Raw genomic sequence first — 12,909 nt, forward strand, 5'->3', positions numbered from 1 at the left:
GTAGTGTTTTGCTTAACGAGCCTCCATTAAGTAGATTGTAGCGGGAACAGTGGAAGAGGAGGAAAAAAGCCTGAGAGAGGTAAAGATGTAAAAAAAGGTGGACGATTAGGTCGAGAGATAATCCATAAATTATTGAAAGAGTGGATAGTGCGAATTTTCGGAAGGTAGAACCTCGAGAAAGCAACTCGTCGATTTTTCTCTTGCCAAGGATATTTTATAGGATTATTACAGCGTCGGGAACAAACTAATCTTTCCAAGGGCGAAGTTGTTCGCCATCCTCTGCCAAGGTCGTTTAATAAACTTTGCCGTTCGCTGCAACGTCTTTAAGACGACGCGCCAGACTCCTGCGGACTTCCCTCTCTCCTCTTGCTTCCTATTCTCCTTTCTGGTCAACGAATAATTATTCTCTTAACACCGTAATGTTATATAATAATATGAACATAAATTTCAATAAGTTCAGTCGTCTGCATGATAATTCTAATATAACAGATCATGAATTCGTTCAAACAATGCGCTCGAGTTTAAGATCCGAGATCCTCAACACAAACAGATATAACAAGAACAAGCGAGAAGGACATGAGGCGGTATTCAGAGTCATTGGTCAAGTATTTGCTTGACTTTACTAACAATAAGACTTATCGAATAAGATGATCTTAAGACCTTATGTATTCACAGCCTGAACTTAAGATTTGCTTAGCCAAGGAAATGATACTTAAGGCTTGATTATAGAAGTAAATGTTTAAGCAAATCCTACGTTGTCTCCGGCACTTTTCGGAAATTTTCTAATGTATCAGCTAATGAAGAATGGTCTCATTGTATGGTATTGCATGGTACATTTTTCACATGTTTTGCACAAAGCGCGAACGTGAACTCTACGAATAATTTTTCCGGAAATGAAATTTTAAAAAATGTGAACCGCTCTTATCTTGAATAATAAAACAGAGGAATGGATACACCTAATATTAAAAATTTTATACGGATATGGAAAAACGATTATTCATTGAGATATTAAAGAAATATTAATCCCTTCTACTAGACATCGAATTTTTAGTTAAATCAACGATCATCGTTCAACATCGTCGGTATCAATATCAATATCTTCAATCTCTGCAATATCTCTTATTTCGTCATGCTAGAAATCGATTTTTCTTCGAATAAACGTCAAAACGCTTATGGATCACACTATGATTGATTGTATGTATGTACTTATGTACATGTGGTCCTAAGTCGTGCAAAACCTTGACTTGATAATGTAGCCTTACTTTTCAAATGTAGGACCCTCTGTCACTTGAATAAGAAATTCTTATTTGACTGAATATATGTATGCAGACTTGAGACATTCTTAAGAACTGACTTTGAATCATATTCCAGTAGGAATTACTTTAAGAAGCAAATGCTTGAGTCGAAATGCTTAAAGTTGATGCTTGTTTGCTGAATGTGAATTGAAACAGGGACTTGAGCTTGGAGCCAATCTTAAAACTAACAATAAGCGACGACTCTGATTCCGTTTGTATTTTATATACTATATTTTTATTATCATATAATTATTATGTTTACATTGCGTTATATCTTCCGAAGAATCGTAAAATTTATTGACACACTGAATGAAATGAGAATATAATTAGAATTATTGTTTCAAAGAGTTTTTAATGCCAGGGATAGGTTATACGAGTTGGCGAAAAATAGAGCGTACACAGTATAGTGGCTTTGAAACGCATTTATTCATTTAAACGGTCAGTCACTCACACTACGAAGACTTTATGAGCTCAAAAGACTGGTTTCCTATTATAACTACGTTGCAGAAACACTATAAGAGTGCTGAGAATGAAATGTGGCCATTAACCGATTGCACAGGGCCTTTTGCAGTTATTATATATTAATTGCGAAGCTTGTGAGATTGAGAGAAATTGAGATTATAAGAGTAGAGATTGAGATAGACACGAACCGTGAGTTGAGCTTATGCAATGAGGTAGGATTATCTGACCTTCACGAACACTTTAATACACATGTACGTGATGACGGTCGGAAGAAGATTATGAAGTCTTGATCTTGAAAATGGTCATCGTTTTCTATGCGCAGGAGATGATGATTATGTTTGACGCGCTAGTTGGTCTGTAAATTTGAATATCGATCGCATCGGTGATCGACACCGTATCGATTCTTAACATGAGTGGAACCTGAGCGCGTTCTCATTAACGGATTTCCAAACAATTATACAAAGAATACAAATAAACATTAAATCTGTTTCTATTCATAGTAAATGTTTTATGTGTATAATTACACATAGCATAATTACCATGAACTGTAGCTAAAAATAAGTTTTTGAAAAGAAAAATATCGAAAAAAAGCAGTAAAAGAACGAAAGCGATGCGAAAGAAACGTCAAGATTTTTATCCATTGGAAGATTAATGCCGAACGCTGCGACCTCGAATAATTTGATTCGCGCTTGCTGAAACAATTGCATAAAGTGTTCAGTTCGGGTTGGCTCGGCTCGCGTTTAATATTCCTCGATGATAAATGGACGCACGCACGATTTATCGTGTCTTATAATTAGCAGCTCTCCGAGTTGCGTGCATTCGCGTGCAGTTGTCTTATCAATGTTGTCTTAATAACTGTTGACCCAATCGTACAATGTAGTTTGAGCATACGTGTGTGCTCATCATTTTTGTGTTGTGGATACGAATTTCAATCGTACTCCTTTAATTCTGTCTTATTTCCTCTTCACCTTTAAATCAGACGATTGATTGATATAGCATACGCGTCAGTGTGCCATAATTATTGTATCGTAAATAGAACTCTAAAAGTTACTTTTTACATTCTTTCTCATTTTCTCATATTTATTGCAGATAAATTAAATCAATTAGTCGATTGAACTGGCTTGATTAAACTTATCATTATAATATATTCTGGCTAAAATACTTTAGAACAATGTCTCATCTATGAAAGATAGAGAGAATTAGACAAAGTTTTTATCATACATTCATATTCTCTTAATCATAATAAAAGATGAATGACAGTGAAAAGTAGAGAATCTTCTGAATGAAACAAAATTGTACCAATCTCACATTATAATTGTTATACGTAACAATAAAAGTTATAACAGTTCCAACTTATATATAACAGAATATAAATTGTACACTGTAACGTAATCTATGTTTCACAGTTTAAAATGATTCATAGTAAATAAAGCTAAATACGTGAATCGGGTCTTCATTTGACAAACGAATTTGAACATTTTTGAAATTACATAATAATCGAATAACATAAGACAAAGCAACTTAATTTGTCCCAGTCGTAATAAATCGTCGATTGTCCAATCCGTTCTACAAAGATGACAATAATATAGGAGCAGGGGACTATTTCAAGCGATGTATGCTGTTAACGAGCGTCGTTAGCATTAATACGTCATTAGCATCCGAACGAGACATGAAATACCGTTCTTTATCTGGATCAGAACAAAACGCGACAGCCGTGACGCGGCCGCGTTCCTTTATAAACGCAATAACGCTCCGTTAACCCGTTTGAAATTCAATAAGTTGAAACTGTGTACTTATACCTCGACTCGGGCGTCGTTATACCTGAAATAACTGTATAACGAGTTATGAATGGTAAATTTGACTTTGTCACAGCTGTAGATATTTATATACAACTCAATCTAGTATACAGTGAGTGTTATATAAAATCTTACACCCCTTGAAATTGAGTTTAAGTTATTTTTTTATAATCGACCTATAAACTTTGTTTGTTCGAGATGTTAGAAGGAGTTGGCGTGTAATTTATGATTTGTTTTTTAAAGCGCGTTGTCTCATTTTATTTGGCGAAAACAATGATTGTAAACGACAATTTGAAACAAGGCTCATTTAATGGCTGTAGATGTAAAAGTGCCGTCAGGATAATAACAGAGGACGGTATTTACGTTCAATTACTCAGCCGACGCACTGTAGGCCGCCCGGGCAAGTAGAGTTCATGTCTGGATCGTATTTAAAATGTTCTCCGCGGAATCTGATAAAAGCGAGTCAATAACTGAATAGCGGCACAGTTAAAGCCAAGGGGCAACGATACCGCGTTACCATAGGGAACGGTTGAAAGCTTTTTGCGAACAAAGGAATATCGCGTTTCAAGCGTTGAATTTATTTCTTACCGTAGCAATTGACCGTTCTTTATGACCGGGAATTAAATTGGAATCGCTGCTGCTTATCGGGAGTTCGATTTCCCCGTTATGAAGCCCGATGATATTAAGGAAGGGGGAATCAAGAAGCCATTTGCCGTTTGTGTATATTGAACAAGAAATAGTTCGCTGAATATTTATTTGTTAATGTTAATTGCTTTCATACTTTCACAGTCTCCTTTGCTTTGGTTAGGTTGTCTTAACTATTATCTACTTTATTTTACCTTCATTCAATGTCTTTTTCCAATTTCACTCTGTTGAGTTTACCGTCGTGATGTATAGAATTAATCGCAGTTTATATAAACGCACTGCTATATTAAATTCAATAGCTATCTCTCAAATCAACTACCATTTATAAAAGCACAGTTATATTGAACTTCAGTAATCACATGTACATAAAAATATGAATAAATTGAAAATGCACAGCGGGCAGAAGGTCTCACACAAACTCTCGTTTCGAATTAAACGTAAATGTTTCGTATTAAAACGATCAACCAAAGAAAATTTGATTTGGGAATTGCAAAGTAGTAAAACCGATACAGTAGTGTGTACAAAGCTACGAAGATATCAAGCGAACTATTTCTTGTTTGAAGTTTGAAAGTCACACAAAACACTTACGCATTACGAACTACGATATGGAAGTTAAAACATTCCGTTCATGTAAAGCAACTCGCATTTACAGTTCACCATCGATCTATAATCAATTCTCTAACAAAACTTTTCATTTGTTGATTCTATTCATATAATCCAGATTACAATTTTTCTTTTATACACGATTAAATTTGTTATCACACTCAATTTGTTTCCATTCAGACATTAAGTTGTTATTAATGAACTAAATTTTGTTCAACTATTGTTACACAATGTATGTGTTTAATGTTTAGCTTAGACTATATGAAGTTATGAAAGAAAGTTTCGATTTATATATATGTATGTATAATAAGTAAATAATTAATAGACTGCAAATTTTTATACCAAACAAGATATTTATGATAGTTAAAAGATTCCATTCCAGATAAATATTCCTTCTACAATATGCACTTTCGATATTTTATATAATTCGGTACACCAAATGCAGTATTTATAATTTTTACAAACTGCGCTTTTCTGTAAATAATTCGGATAAAATCCGCGGTCTGGTAATGAATATCAGTTTCGCAAAGGTGGAAAATGAAATTACAGCGGAATCACGCAACGGGGTACATCATCGGTATGCCGAGCAGGTCGCCATTAATTTTCTATTGTACCTCAGACTCCCGCCCTAGCCTGGCCCAACGTGTCTATTTATCCAAACGGTCAGCTCCACTCAAGACGCGACTCTCTTGCGAGGACATCGTCAGGCGATGCACGCTGTTTCTATCAACGTGACACGAAAACCGATGTTTGACCGGACGTGAGAAAAGACACAATCGCATTCTTAGCGTCGTATGTTCCCCAGGCAGTGATGTTCTAGCAGACGGTCTCACTCCTGGAGTTCCAGAGGCAACTTGCTGGCTATTATTAACTCTAGAAATGGCAATGTAAAATCACTAATTGAACCGTTTATTTTAAAAGTAGTCTATTTTCCAAAAAGTCAAGCTAGCTATTTTAATATTTACATTTTTACGTTATCTTTTCATTTTGAAGAAATTTCCAACTAATACATTTTAAATTTGAAGGATTTTGTAGAAAAAAGTCAGCTAGTTAATAGAATGATAAAAATTTTTATTTCGGAAGTAGCTTAAGTCCATTTATAGCAAGTATATCTTCGTGATTTATCATTGATCATTCACGACCGTAATCGTGATATTTTATCTTGAGTAAATTCGCTCTGTGTGATCATAAAGTAAAAATTATCAAAATTTTCTTAATTTGTAACCATGTGAAAATAAAAAAATTAAATCTTTTTATTAACAAGATTTTATCACATAGCATAAAGCATGTTAAGAGATTATGACAGAGTATACATATATAGTACGCTTGATATAAGAAGAAAAATATGTTTCAAGTGTTTTTATAATATACAATGTCAAGTTAATTAAAATACCAGTGAATGAAAGTTCATAAACATCTTTTAAAGGAACCTCATTAGACTGGTTTAATTAAACTAATAAACTAGAGCAGTGAACTCGCAAATAACAAAAGAAAAGAGTGTTTAAGAAAATAATCATCGTTAATCATTTTAAAACAAAGTACTCTTTCTCTTCAAGGATTTCCAGTAAATCGCTTCGAATGTGTTAATTAAGCTAATCATCCGGGCATCAACAAACCAAAGTAGTAAACATAACACAAGAGAATAGTTAAGAATAATTATTATCGATTCTGATAATCTAATTTGAATAAACTTTCCTTGGAGAGACAAAGGGAAAATTTAGCTTATACGCTGCATAAATTCGAATGTAATGAAACGGGGAACAGCTATGCCAAGTCAGCGTATGTCGCGCGCTGCCTGGTAATTAGAGATTACATGCAACGCTGTTCCCTTCGTGCATAAACAGAATCAATAATGTAATTGCATGATTTCACTTCAAATATTCTTGGCCCTCCCAGGATTCTTCTTGTGTTTTGTTTCAGATATTTTCCTATACGAGTCTATCAATTATTTTTTAGAATTGGTTCATCATTATTAAACTCTTTAGTAGCATGGAATTATTTAATTTATGAAAGGGTTTGCTCTTTCAATACATTAGCGCCTTCATACATTCAGTATATTAACGCCTTGTGCGTTCTTCTGTTTCATTCTTGTTTATTGTTCGATGCATGATGTGCATACGGAGTATTTTAGTTCTTCAGTTAATCCTTATTCTTCTCACATAGCATTATGGAGAAAATAGTATGTAAGTTATGTACTCGTACATTTCGTATTCACGTTCATTAATAAATAGATGTTAAGTGCATCTACCGAGGATTGATGTGAAAGCCCCTTTTCAATTTAATATCTACTTTAAAGCTCGTACGTCTTGAATGTTGACAAGCCTATAACTCAATTTTGGAATGCGTAACATTACATCACTATCAAGCTTATATTATTTCGATCAAGTCAGTTATAAAGTTCACGACTCGAGGATCTTTGACCCGTAACTGCTTTGATACGTGAGACGTATCCACAGCCTCTTTACGCTTACATTAGACTAGACTTATAGAACGTGAGGAAAGGCAAAAGTGCATTTTATCGATCGGAAGCCGTATAACCGGAGTCAAATGACACCGAAAAGGGAAATGAGAGAAGGGATAGGGAGAAAACGCGAGTCTTCCTTTGCATCGACGTTTCTTTTGCTTATAAATGCAGGTACATAAAAAAATGTGAACTGTGTTAGTTTGAGAATACCTGTAATTGCATGAGATAGTCAGTGAGATACTTTCAGTTCTTAAATTTTTTTATTCATCTTATCTTCTACCGAATCTAACTTATCATATACTACAATCGTTATGTCTTCAATAATTCTCTACGTACAAATCGATTTTGTAGTAAAATTCTATATACATCCATAATTATTTAGTCTAAATGTCATAGCTCCCCATATGATGATTCTTATTTCTCTAACAAAATGGTTATTTAACTAGGCTGATTGAATATCTTCTGAGAGAAGTATAGTCGATTTCGAGTACTGTTGCAGACGCTGGTCTGCTAATTCGAAATCCGCTCGCCACGTTGGGCATTCGAGACAGCCGGATTCCGGAACCGAAGACACAAACGGTTCGGTCGATTTTCAAACAGTCGAAGGCCCCCTCTCTTCGTGTGCGCACCGATGCTTCCTTGACAATGCGGCCCACGGGTCGAAAATCATATTAACCCTCGTGGAAATTGTCTGATTAACAAAGGTTTCGGATTCGGAGGCCACCTTTGTCGACTGCAAATCGTAACCGATGAAATTTCATTCGGAACCCTCCTTCCTGTTCCTCGCGCGTTCGTTACGGGTTTCAATCGTTCTGCAAAGGATTCTCAACTCCTTATGTAACCCTGTTCTATCTATTCTGTCTATTTCTGCCTATTTTGGTATCGTAAAACTTAAGGTTTTTGTTAAAAATATTTTTTTAATCTCACTTCACGCGTTTTCCCTTTACTGAACGTATACTGTCTTTTCCGGTTTACGTAAAACGTTCTCCCAGTGTATTATATATTTATTGCAATATTTAGTTTATACAAAATATGTGTCATATATAAAAATATATATATATATATATATATTTTATTATTTATTTATTTATATATATATATATATATATTTTGTGTATAAATGAAATAAAATATATGCAGGTAGTTCATATCTTGAAAATACGAGCAAAGAGGTATCTTTGAGACGCTGAAATAAACGATGTATCGAGCATTCCGTAACTTCTTCTTTCCCTTTTTTCTTTTTCCCAACCGCGCTTTCGTTGGATTCGACGACGCACCGCGGATCAAATTTCAGTTCATCGAAAGTTTTAATGGGTGATCGTACAAACATGGTTTCGAAATCAAATACTCGAACTCGGTTGTAATTACTGGAGTGTACTTTACGGGAATAAACTTGGTTGCGTCGTTAGTTGAACATTCGATGAATTCTGGCCCCGAAATCGTAGAAATTTTACACGATCGGAACAAGCTTCTGGCTTATCAAATTCCCAAGAAATTTGTTTATCCGATACGGTGATCGTTTTTAAATTGGATGCCCGTGCAGAACATAAGTATCAGGAAGTATCACTTGTAGTTTGAAATGTATCTGATCAGATGCTTCCTCTTGACCTCATTCTCGGATGCATTTTAATTATGAACCATTATTTAACGATAATAAACGTATGTATAAAATCATATTTACACATTGTAATAATTACAAAATATCGTTAAAAACAATGATTTAATTTTATACTCGATTTAGCTCAACAAACAATAAAATAAAGTATTCAAAGGGTTAATCAAAAATTAATTCACTGTTCACTTCATTTCGAATCTCATTGAATGTTGTTGAAGAAGTCATATCGAGTAAAGTGAGCCGTGTAACCCGCCTTAAGCGTCAAGGGAGGATAGAAAAAGTTTGAAATGCTCGTGTAGACGCGTAATTACTCGAGTCAATTATCCACAGAGTTGGCAAGCACCGTGTCGACCGATCGTACGCGGCATCATTAAAATTTCGCGAGCAACCCTCGCCGCGGTTAGAAACTGACCGTCCGCGAATTTCGAGTCTCCTCTCGAGAGTCCCGGACGCAATCGAAACTGGGTTACGTCATACATATGAATGAGCCGAACACGGTTATATATCTACCGGTTTTTCGCGAGCAAACATCGAGCCTGAGACCAGCGACTGTGTTTTCAATCCGCGGATTAACCGGGATATAGCCCCGGCTTAAGATACCACGTATATCGACTCGCTTGTTCCTCTTTTTCTGTTTATTCTTCGCTGCGAGCGGTAAATTTAATTGCAAGGCTTCCCTTTTATTTTTTGTGCAGTGTATTTGTATTTTATATTGCTAGTATTGGATGATGATAATTCTGAACTGAATATATGACGCGAATTTGTATTTGTATTAATCACTTATCGTATTAGGAATATGCAAATTGTAAATATAATTATAGTATTTTTAGAATGGATGAAAATGAAGTGTAGTTTACACGAAATTGACTCGATTTGCCTGTTTGAAAGTATTTCCTCTATTGTCTAGGGATTATTGAAATTGATTATGGGATCAACCCGGTTCCAAGAGGTAAGCAACTTGAAAGGATTCCTACGATTGAATTCACATTCCTGGAGATTATTACTTCCACTCGCAGTAAATATAAATTACTGTCGCATGTTCGTCACGTGTACGATTAAGTCTTTATTAAGACAATGATTATTTCAATGTGTTATGATGAATTACTTAGGAGAGAAAATTTTTATTTCACCTAATAAAAATAATATTGCTCCTTTCGTGGAAAGTATTATCTAAAAATGTGAAAGCGCTTCCTTTCTCTGCAATTTTACATTCTTTTAGTATCCCATAGATAGCGGAATGGATTCAGAATAATCCCGACGATCTAATCTTTCCCTAGGTGGCAGCAAAAAAATCTCATAAAACACGATTTCATGAGTTACGATCGTGAATTCCACCCTTCACTTCTCTCTCCTACATATACTACAATTTTCATGTAAAAATGTGTCCCAAAAAATATTTGACGTGGATTATAATAAAGGAAAGCGGCCTTCAAAAATGTACCGTTAGTCGCAGAATGTCTTGAAACATAGACGTGTTAAATATGTTTGTTAAAAATTAAAGTTTGCAGAGTAGTGGACTTGCTTATACGTAAACGAGCGATGATAAAAATGAATACTAAACACTGGATGTTTCAAGATTTAGAAAGATACTTTATTTTATGTTATACACTCGTTCAGCACATGTCACCGGAAGTAACCAAGAGCATTCAGCAGAGTCGTGATCTACACTCTATAATATATATGTCACTAGGTGACGCTAAGAACAGTACGCGGTGAATATGAAATACATTCTAACAATGTTCAACGTCTTTTTCTATTGTGTTTCAATTTACATGAGAAATAAAATTTCATATTTATGAAAAGAATAAGCTACGCTGTACGTTGAAGTTAAAAATGTACCAAAAATAAAGTCTATCAAATATAATATTCTTCGCAAACATCCTTCAACGGAATCAAAGAATAATCAGCTATTTTATCTTGGCTATTGTTACTGTGAGAGGCAGCCGAGATGAATATCGGTGTACAGATGGGTCAGACCAGCGGTAAGATACTTTGTTAAACGACAACGTGGAGTGGCTGGGTGGCGGGCAAGTGTACTTCCGATGCATCCAGGCTGCAGTTTGCTACAGACAGGTGACGATCCATTGTGCCAGTAAAATATTGACACTCGATATTTTCCTGCACTCAGCGCGCCAGAGAAAAACGTTTACACGTAAGCCCATCTTCGTTGATGGAGGCCCGTGCTTTTTGCTCGATGGTGCGGCAGCCTCAGTCGCGGCGTTCCTTTCCTTGATATTAGTTTCTCCCCTCGCTTGCAAACCCGGCAAGTGCGCGCGGCAATTATTTTAATTCCTGCGCTTCTTACCCCGCACATTTATATTGTTGCCTAGTGCTTTTAAGCTGTCCACGAATTTATCGGTAAACTGACATCCGCTTCTACCATGAAACTTACAATAATAGAGAGCAATTTGTCCCATCATAAACGTATTCTCCAAGACAATCTTCATTAAAAATCACTTAAAAAACAGAAACTGTTTTTACGTATAAGATTTATATAATCTAGCTTTATATTATGAGTTACGATGTCGCCACGTGATAAATGAACATGTTATAATTAATTTATTAAAAGAAAAATATAATGTTCTTCATTTTAGTACATAGATAAATGAAACCGAAATAATTTCTACATACTTCGCAAGCCATATATTTCAGCATACCAGCATACATACTTAAAAAAGAAAAAAATAATTACTAGAAATGCCTAACAGAAATTAAGACGTTTCACTATACTGAACGTATTCGTGGATCGTGAATTAAATCGAAGTTCTAATCAGAATTCGTTCCACTTTTTATTCGAACACTGATTGCGAGCACGAAACGCTGGATCGATCGCGTTATCCTTCACTGTGGTTTTTGCTTCGTTTCTGGATAAAAAGCGGAAAGGACAAGTCTTTTTTTCAAAAATCCGTTTGATTATCAGGATAATACGATAAATGTCGTACATAAAGCTTAACCCTGAATAAATTAGCACCGGGCGGTGCAGAGTTCCACCGGATTGTGAATCAAGGGCACTTAATCTCTTCTCCACCGTTGACCCAGATTAAACTCAAAGCGCCTAGGCTCGCGTTTCTATCGATTCCATTGACGTACAAACAACCGTTTAGAAATGTTTGATGTCTGGTCTGGTGACTTTCGTCAGAAGCACCAGGTTACACAAAGAAATCCGACAAGTGGGAATATGTCGAGTTAAGAATGTCGATGAAGCCTTTTTAAATGAGATATCGTATCTTTATAATTTCTGACGAAGAAATTAATTGTGATTAAACAATGACGGGAGGCTAGTAAATGACGAATACGATATTAAAAGTAAAATTATTCTTTTCAATTTTTCTATCTTTTGCTCCTTCTTCATTTGTCCTCCATATTTTTCACATTTTTCATTTTGTTTTATTAATAATCCTGGTAAGAGCAATGCAAGATATGGTGATATATCAATTTCAGGTCTTAAATTCATCAGAATAACTTACAAATTACAGAGCAGTTCACCAGATATTACCACCTCTATTTTCGTCGTTTTGTAGTAAAGACTGTTTATATATGATGTTAAGTGGTTTCGAATGAGACACATTTTGGTATTCAGAGCTATTTCGCAGATGGGCACGTACTGGGAATATGGAGGTCATCAACATTCCTTAAACGGGATTGTATAATTTTTCTTCTATCGATCGATCAAGCTTCATACTCTCTAAAAAAATGTATTAATCTATTAATATCGAAAAGACATTTGTTCCTGACGCCTTCGTAAGGCACGTGTCGGGGACGGCAGACTTCGGCAGGTGGGCGCTCGACCCCAGCGATAGGTAGGCTGGCGGACACGGTGCGATCGCACTGGGTCCGTTGTTTTCCTCTCCTCGGTCGATTACGACCGTTAAAAGCGAGAGGCCCTTCATGGAGATAGGAACTAATCGTGTTCCTAGGCTCGGGCGTTGTGGCCACTGAGCGCGCTACCTGGGAAGGAGTGGCCACTATAGGTAGTGGCTCGCCTGTGGCACCCGCGGCTTGGCCAGATTGGTACGGGAAACATCAATT

The 12,909-nt window shown here is 35.8% G+C and overlaps 1 protein-coding gene across 1 annotated transcript in view; it reads right to left on the reverse strand.

Moving 5' to 3' along the window:
* The window catches only part of LOC108629210 (uncharacterized), a 124,623-nt gene that overhangs the window by 63,190 nt on the left and 48,524 nt on the right, over nucleotides 1-12,909 (reverse strand). The window lies entirely within an intron of this gene.

The sequence above is a fragment of the Ceratina calcarata genome, unplaced genomic scaffold (assembly GCF_001652005.2).
Source record: "Ceratina calcarata isolate Rehan_Ccalc_2016 unplaced genomic scaffold, ASM165200v1 scaffold131.2, whole genome shotgun sequence".
NCBI lineage: Eukaryota > Metazoa > Arthropoda > Insecta > Hymenoptera > Apidae > Ceratina > Ceratina calcarata.